Here is an 8,468-nt window from a genome sequence, read left to right as displayed (position 1 = left end):
AATGTTTTCTGAATAAGAAGTTGATGAAATCTAGAACAACTTTCAAATATCTGTTTTTCTTTTCTACTTCCATATTCTATCCAAAATGATTCCTCTCTCTTACTCTAGTCTCTTCAGTTTCTTCATATGCTCCCTGTCCTCTGGCTTCTACAATTTTGTTTTTGTCAGGATTCATCCACAAACAGACTCCTTTTGAACATGACTGTTGGTTATACTGCCCTTTGTATTCATACTTCTCTTGATGGTAGACATCTCAGTTGTATTCTTGGCTTCTTTTATGATTGAATCTCATTATGTCATTTACCACCCTTTATTTTATTTGGTCAAGAGTTTTAAAAAGTTGAATATTATTTCTGCTTTAATAAATTAAACTTAAGGACCAGATCAGGATGAATTTTAGCCAGTTATAGTGTGCTAAAAAATTTCTGCAACTACAAATCTGCAAGATAGAACATTTTCAAGGTAGTTTTTTTTTTCTCTTGAGGATTTTTATAATGTCCAGGAGATAATGTCGAGGATAATGTCCAGGAGAGGCTGCAGGGGATAGTGAGACTCAATTCTTCATATGCCATCAAAAATTTAACTTTAATTATTGATTTGATTTGTATTCTCCCTTTCTGTTCTAATGAGTACTCAATTTGCCCAACAAAATATTTTTAGAAATATTTTTTAAAAATTGCCTCCCAAGCTGGCGAATACCCATTTCTGTTGAAGGCCACTGTGTTGTATTTCATGTATAATTTTCTGGAAAGGAATTCAAAGTATTTATTTTCTTGTATACCTCTATACTGAATGATAAGTGGACTGGAATCTGAGTGTCTCTCTGTTGGGCCTCTCTGCTAGGAGAACTTCCCAAATTACTGTTTGTCTGGGTATATAATTGCCTTATCACCTAGAAAGGAAGTGTGGGGGGGGGGATTCGGTATGGGTAGAACTTTGGAAGAGGCTGGGAGGCTACAGTTTGGGGGTATAAATGTTTTGTGTTTGTGTGATAGATGGTAATTAAGAAAGGATGCCAGTGTTCTGACCTGAATGCAAGAACTGGGGATGGGAATTGGTAAAGAAAGAGAGCAGTGCTGGGATTCTGATGGGTAGGGTAGCTATGGTGAGAAACTGAAGGTAGGCCACTCTCAGGGGTGGTGGGAACACTGAGAGTGATCTCAATATCCAGCCATCAATACTTACCACAGGTGACAAATCCTCAAGTCATTTTGCAATCTGCCCTCATTCTGAGCTGTACCTTGGTTCTCTGATTGTAGAGATTCTCAATTATCTGGGTCATGGTTGTCCCAGAGATGCTTTTTGAAAAGGCGCAGCTGGACTTCGTCAACAATCTTCCCAGTATGGTTGACTTCCTGTCCATTCTTTGCAGCTGTCCCCCTTTTCCTATTGCAGTGCATTGAGCACCAAACAAACAATGAATTCTGGACAACATTTTTGCATCAAAATGCACTGAACACCAAATTTGATGGGCTTTGAAGCAGTGACATACTGAAGTACCATTGTAATCTGATAGGGTCAGGGATGCTGCACTACAATACTTAGACTGCAACTTTTTACTGGTTACTAAAAGATAAAGAAGCATATCCATGTAAAAGGGTGGAGTTCAAACCATCTGGAAGGATTTAATCATGCCTCCTCCAAGAGATTTCTGTCTAGTTTTTGTAAAACTCATGAGGCAAAAAGAAAAAAATATCCTTAATATTGCATATTTTGTAATATACAAATTCCTTCTGCATTACTATTCTGCATTACTTCTGCATTACTGTATAGAAGATGACACTGGATTTGGCACATGCTACTTCTCAGCCATAACAATTGTTTTAAAATAGTTCTAAATCTATTCAGTGATTGATTTTCCTGTGAAACACTGATAATACACAATCTCAGTTGCAAATTAATAGGTTCATATAACATTTTCAACTGCCTTAACTTTTAAGGGCTGGAAAAAAAATCTGGCTTTTTTTGAAACTATATCATAAAATTGAATGAAAAAAAATTATATAAGGTACTGAATAGTTTTTCTAGCAGCTGGAACTTTCTATGTAGTGAACAGGAAATACACATCTTAAATTTCATAGCCAGAATCTGTTTCAAATAAAGATTACTTGCTGAAATTTTCTGCATAATACAGCCTCAGAATAACTTCTATTTTCCGTTTCCTTTTCATGCCTTTATGAAATATAGGCATTCTTCTCAGTACCAGAAAATGGTCTAGTTCAGTGTTATTGAGCAATATGTATTAAACTGTTGGCAGGGATAAATATGAGGCATCATTTTCCATTGGAGTTTCCATCCCAGGGCTACACTTTGGAATAGGATGGCATACTTTTATTTTTACTCTTGCATCATTATATCAGGAATAAGCATCAGTGAGGAATCAGCGTGGACTAGGTTTTAAATAACGAGTTTCTGCAGGTGGTAACCACAGATCACTTCTCAGTTCCTATGCTTTCTGGCTGATGGTTTGGTCACTTTTGAATGCTGGCGGTGCTTTCACTCTAGTGGTAGCATGAGACAGAGTCTACAACCCACACAAGTGGCTCAGGTAGTGCAGCTCATCCAGGATGGCACATCAAAGCGAGCTGTGACAAGAAGGTTTGCTATGTCTGTCAGCATAGTGTCCAGAGCCTTTGTGCAAGGAGGAACAGGAGGAGCACTGCCAGAGCCCTGCAAAATGACCTCCAGCGGGCCACAAATGTGCATGTGGCTGCTCAAACGGTCAGAAACAGACTCCATGAGGGTGGTAGGAGGGCCCGACGTCCACAGGTGGGGGTTTTGCTTACAGCCCAACACTGCAGGACGTTTGGCATTTGCCAGAGAACACCAATATTGGCAAATTCGCCACTGGCGCCCTGTGCTCTTCACAGATGAAAGCAGGTTCACACTGAGCACATGTGACATGTGACAGGGTCTGGAGACGGCGTGGAGAACGTTCTGCTTCCTGCAACATCCTCCAGCATGACCAGTTTGGCACTGGATCAGTAATGGTGTGAGGTGGAATTTTTTAGGGGGCCGCACAGCCCTCCATGTGCTCACCAGAGGTAGCCTGACTGCCATTAGGTACCAAGATGAGATCCTGAGACCCCTTGTGAGACCATATGCTGGTGCGGTTGGCCCTGGGTTCCTCCTAATGCAAGACAATGATAGACCTCATGTGGCTGGAGTGTGTCAGCAGTTCCTGCAAGACGAAGGCATTGATGCTATGGACTGGCCCGTCCATTCCCCAGACCTAAATCCAATTGAGCACATCTGGGACATCATGTCTCACTCCATCCACCAACGCCACGTTGCACCACAGACTGTCCAGGGAGTTGGGGGATGCTTTAGTCCAGGTGTGGGAGGAGATCCCTCAGGAGACCATCTGCCACCTCATCAAGAGCATGCCTAGGCATTGTACGGAGGTCATACAGGCACGTAGAGGCCACACACACTACTGAGTCTCATTTTGACTTGTTTTAAGGACATTACATCAAAGTTGGATCAGCCTGTAGTGTTTTTTCCACTTTAATTTTGAGTGTAACTTCACATCCAGACCTCCATGGGTTGCTAAATTTGATTTCTATTGATAATTTTTGTGTGATTTTGTTGTCAGCACATTCAACTATGTAATGAACAAAGTATTTAATAAGAATATTTCATTCATTCAGATCTAGGATGTCTTATTTTTGTGTTCCCTTTATTTTTTTTGAGCAGTGTATATTTAGAAATTATTTTTGTTTCTGTGGAACCAGCATTGTCTAATGTTCCAATATTAAGTCAGTCCTGGGAATCTGAGATTCCAATCTAGAATCAATTATAGAAGCTGACTAACGTGGATTTGGGCCTCTGCTTCTTCCAATCTATTTTTCAGGGGAGGGGTATAGAGATGAAATTGGAGCACTACATACTTTCCTGGAGATTGTTTAGAGCTTTGAATCCAGGTTTACTTTAATAAAATGATCTCAAATAAGCATTGTTTAGTGTGAGGGAATGTGGGCCTATAGCAGCAGAGGGGAAGGAGTTGGCCAGTTCAGAATCTGTGTGTGTTTGTGATTTTCAATTGGGCAACAACTACAGGGGAACAATTACTGAAGCAAAATCATTTAATAAGGCTAACCTACAGAATGCTGGGACACATCTCCCATGGGAATGAAATTTGGGAAAGTTGCAGGTCTACAGTTGCAGAAACCTGAGGGTTGCATGACACAAGAGAAAACAGAGTTGTATCCCTTTCTTCTTTCCTGCCTCCCTTTGGCTGTGCACCGAATCAGCTGACAACACTGCTTGACAACAATTGAGCAACAATTGACTGCATTGGAACAGAAGGGTGAAATTTGATCTCTTTAAAGGTGAGGTTGAAGGAGCAAGGCTGAAGGAGCGACTTGGATGCTTGCGAGGTAGAGGCTGGGGAAGGAGACATGGCAATCAATAGGTGAGACTTGTAAGATTCTTTCACTATATCCTTACAAGAAATGTAATGTTAGTATTTGTGGCTTCTGCTTGTTTGGACCATCAAAAGGCTGCCATCAGTCTTGCGATTCTGAAAGCGTTTCTCCTCTCCTTTACTTTTATTTCCCAGAAAACGAGAGGATTCCAAGACTTCCCAAGCCTCTTCTGTGAGTTTAGTTACCGTTTGCATGGTGGTTGTCTAAGCTGCAATTCTTCCTCCTGCCTCCATGAGAGATTTGAGGCAAATAAGAAAAGTAATTTTTAAAAAGTTCAACCGAATGCAGCCGGGGCACTTGAAGTACTTTTCCTAAGGTATAGCAGAAAGGGCAAAAAATGATGGCAACAGCCTTTATTTAGGGCAATAGTTCTCAAACATTTTTCTTTAAGTCATCTTTATATTCTTTAAAACTGATCAAGGATCCCCAAAGATGTTTGTTTCATGTGGGTTATGTGTCAATAGGTCACTGTGTAGGTCATTGTCAATATCAATTAGAAATCTAATTTGTCAATTAGAAATTTAAACCGAGCAATTTAAAAATATTTTTGTCTTCATGGAGCTTCTGAAGGGTTCTCCCTAAATCTAACCTCAAGGATCCCCAGACCATATTTTGAGATCAGCTGATCTAGGAAAACATTGGCTCTGGGAGTTAATCTTGCAAAAAAACAAAAACACAGCCATTACTTATCCATGCCTGACCTGTCTTTTGCAAAGCCATCCTGCCCCTCCCTTTCCTCTTCCTCTGGGGAAGGTCAACTGAAGGTTTCTGTGGGCAAGGCAGATGTTCTGGCAGTAATTCCTGATCTCCTAATTGTCCTTTTGTCCAATTAATGGCAATTAGCTCAAGTTTTGTTTATTGGCCGTTTTCAGTCACCAGAGCTTTGTCTCTTGAGGGAGAGGCAGAATTTTTTTTTTTTTTTTGAGCTATCTTGTTTCCATGGCCTGAACAAGTTTAAAAACTCTTGTTCTATTTTACTAACATACTAAACTAACATACTAAACTAAGTCAAAATGTGGTTTATCTAGAAAACACTACACTAAGCAAATCACTTTTAGTAACAACCTTCTTGAGCTTTTGGTAATGACAGTTGTGCATAACCTTCAAAAAGTCTAGTTAGTGTTAATTGTTGCCCTGCAAAAGTCCAATGCTCAACATTCAGGCTTTTGTCTGTAATCTTTTGGCAGCAAACTTGTTTTCAAATAAATGTTTTTGCCAAAAAGATTGACAGCAAATGTTGCAGGACCTGGAAGATAAAAAAGACACCTCTTGGAAAGGAGTATGGAGCAAAAATTGAAAGGAGCAGCTCCATCACCAAACAAAAACCTGCAGCTAATATTAATCTGTTAAATTTTAAAATTTGGGGGTGTATTAATCCCAGTGAGATGGAATAGATTGCTTTGAAGAAAATACTATGTGGACTCTGCAGTGATTGTTATGGGCTTATGTTTAGGAAGTAAGTAATGTAGCTTCAGCCATCCATTTTTTAAAATCCATGTTTATAGTGCAAGTGAAGGCTTGAATGGTTTAACAACTTAGTTATACAAATGGGTAAAGTTTGGTGATTTCCAAGGTATATCTCTGTTTTTTGGGGAGTGGCTTGAGCCTTTTAGCCATCCCCAGCAGCCATTAGGATTCTTTGATCCTGTATTTTAATCAAATCACAGTGTCATATTACCTGCACAGGCCCTTCCAAACTTAAGATAGTTACACTGATGGCTTTGGGAACAAGATAAAAGCTAAAGGTTCCTTCCAGTTGAGTTTAAATTTTGATGACTACATGGCTGTACCCAAATCATTTGTTTGGCAACAATATGGAAGCATTTTGCTGTTGCCTTTTTTCCAGATGTGTTTGTTTCTTCCCTGTCTAGGTAGAACTTTCCTAGTGGTCCCCCATCTGTATAGTTGACTAGTTTTGACACATTTAGGATGAAACTTCTGCCAGTCTGGAACAAGAACTCTTCTGCCAAAGATAGTTTATATGTGAGATTTATGTGGCCAACTATGTCTAAGGAAACTCCAACTGAAAGATGCCCATAAAAAGAACAATCACTGGATTTGAATGAAGTAAGAATTGGTTATATTAGTGTGCAAAGCAGAATGAAATTTGTCTGCAGAATCCATCTTCCCTAAAAACACCTGGAGTAGCATAGGCAGCATTCTTTTTACCTCTGCAGATAAGCATGAAATATTAATTTGTTGATAGCTTGTACAATCACTTTAACTCAAAGATGCTTTCCTATGATCCTAGACCCACTTCATTTAAAAAAGCTAGAAGTGTTCATAAAATGACAAAATCTGCAAAATTCAGCTGTTCTTTGTCTACTGTAGATATAAGGAGTAAAAAAAAGCTGTAATTTCTGACTATATTACCGGTGACTTCAAGATGGAATAATTGTAACTCATCCCTTAAAGTCAAACCGGATGTGCACTGGATATTTTCACACCTTGAGTTATAGTCATGACAGCTATGAATTTTGGCATCCAGAAGGCAAATACCCTCTCTAGCAGATACCCACATACAGGGTAAAACCTTTATTTGCCTTTGGTCTTTGTCCCTGGATGATCTAGATAAATTTTGTATTTTTATTTAGTTCTCCTAACATCAGTCACCTTTTCTTTTGTCAATCCTATTGTCATTTTACTTGGATTATTTTGTTTTATGAAATACGGGGTAATAATATTTTTAAAAATGAAAATTTTGAGGAAAACATTTCTATTAGGTTAACTAATTACACAATGCTCATCTCAATTAACAAATGAAGATCTTGTTTTTGAATCTGAATAACTTTGGAAGAAGTCAAAGTTGTAACAAATACAAAAGTTTCTGAATGTTTGCAATTGCTCCAGATAATTGGCTCTTTCTAGATAAGCCTAAGCTGCAGTGCATATAGATGAAGTTTGCATATCAGACTACATCACATTTTGGTTTAACTAAAGTTTATTAAATAAATCACAGTGTCTGGGTTCTGGCAAATACCCTAAAGCAAACAAATTGCATCAGGGCTACACATATACAAACCCAGTCAAGATGTTTTTCTAATTTCTCTTATTTTTGTCCCATTTGAGCCCCTATTCTAAAATACAGCCAGCCATTTTCTGAAGTTAAATTATATTTAAGTGAAATACTTCTTGATCCATCCCACATTTTTACTCTTAGTTTTTTTCATGAATTCTATCACTTAGTGGGTGGTCAAAAAATACAAACATGACCTAAACAACTTCATTTGTCAAGCAGAAACACAACACTCACTTTCCTTTTCCTATTTACAGAATGATTACAATTGTTTTTCTTTTTAAAACTAAACTTTTGAGCATGTCCCTGCTGCCCATATTTAGCAAAGAGAAATACACACACACACACACATTCTACAAGCATATTTAAACTGCTTATTTTAATACTTTTTAATTATTAAAAGTGTTTATTTTCTTTTTTAAATGCAAGCTAAGAAGTTACGATAGCTTGTGTTTATTGGATTAGAGCCAACTACCAGACCTGGAATGTAGGAGATGCCTGGATTTATAGATGCTCTGAGACTCTTAAATACTGTTATTTTTCTAGTTCATCTTTGACCTAATTCAAATATTATGTATATTTAATCATTTCAGTGTGTCCAAATGTAGAAGTACTTTTACATGCAGTCCAAATGTGTATTTGCAGGTGCCAATTTCATTTAATAATGTTAAGCATGTAGGATTTCCTGACCTTCCATTACAGACTACTTTTTGGTGTCAGAGTTATGTTCCAGGACTTCTAGCTTGTGGGGGAAAACATATGTTTCCACTTCAAAAATAGAACAATCTTATATTGTCAGCTAACTAGCATCCTTTTCAAGAAAGTACTGGTTTTCTACAGCTTAATATTTTAACATAGTAAATATTTGCAAACAATAGTTCAAAATTGCAGGATCCAATTTTGGGAAGAGCTGTGATGGCACATGGTTAGAATGCAGTATTGCAGGCTAATTCTGCTGACTGTCAGCAATTCGATTCTCACCGTCTCAAAGTCGCCTCAGCCTTCCATCCTTCTGAGGTCGGTAA

This window comes from Notechis scutatus, chromosome 2 (assembly GCF_049901735.1).
Source record: "Notechis scutatus isolate UNSWTSFEM ecotype Mainland chromosome 2, rNotScu1.2, whole genome shotgun sequence".
Taxonomy (NCBI): Eukaryota; Metazoa; Chordata; class Lepidosauria; order Squamata; family Elapidae; genus Notechis; species Notechis scutatus.
This window is presented reverse-complemented; position numbering follows the sequence as displayed.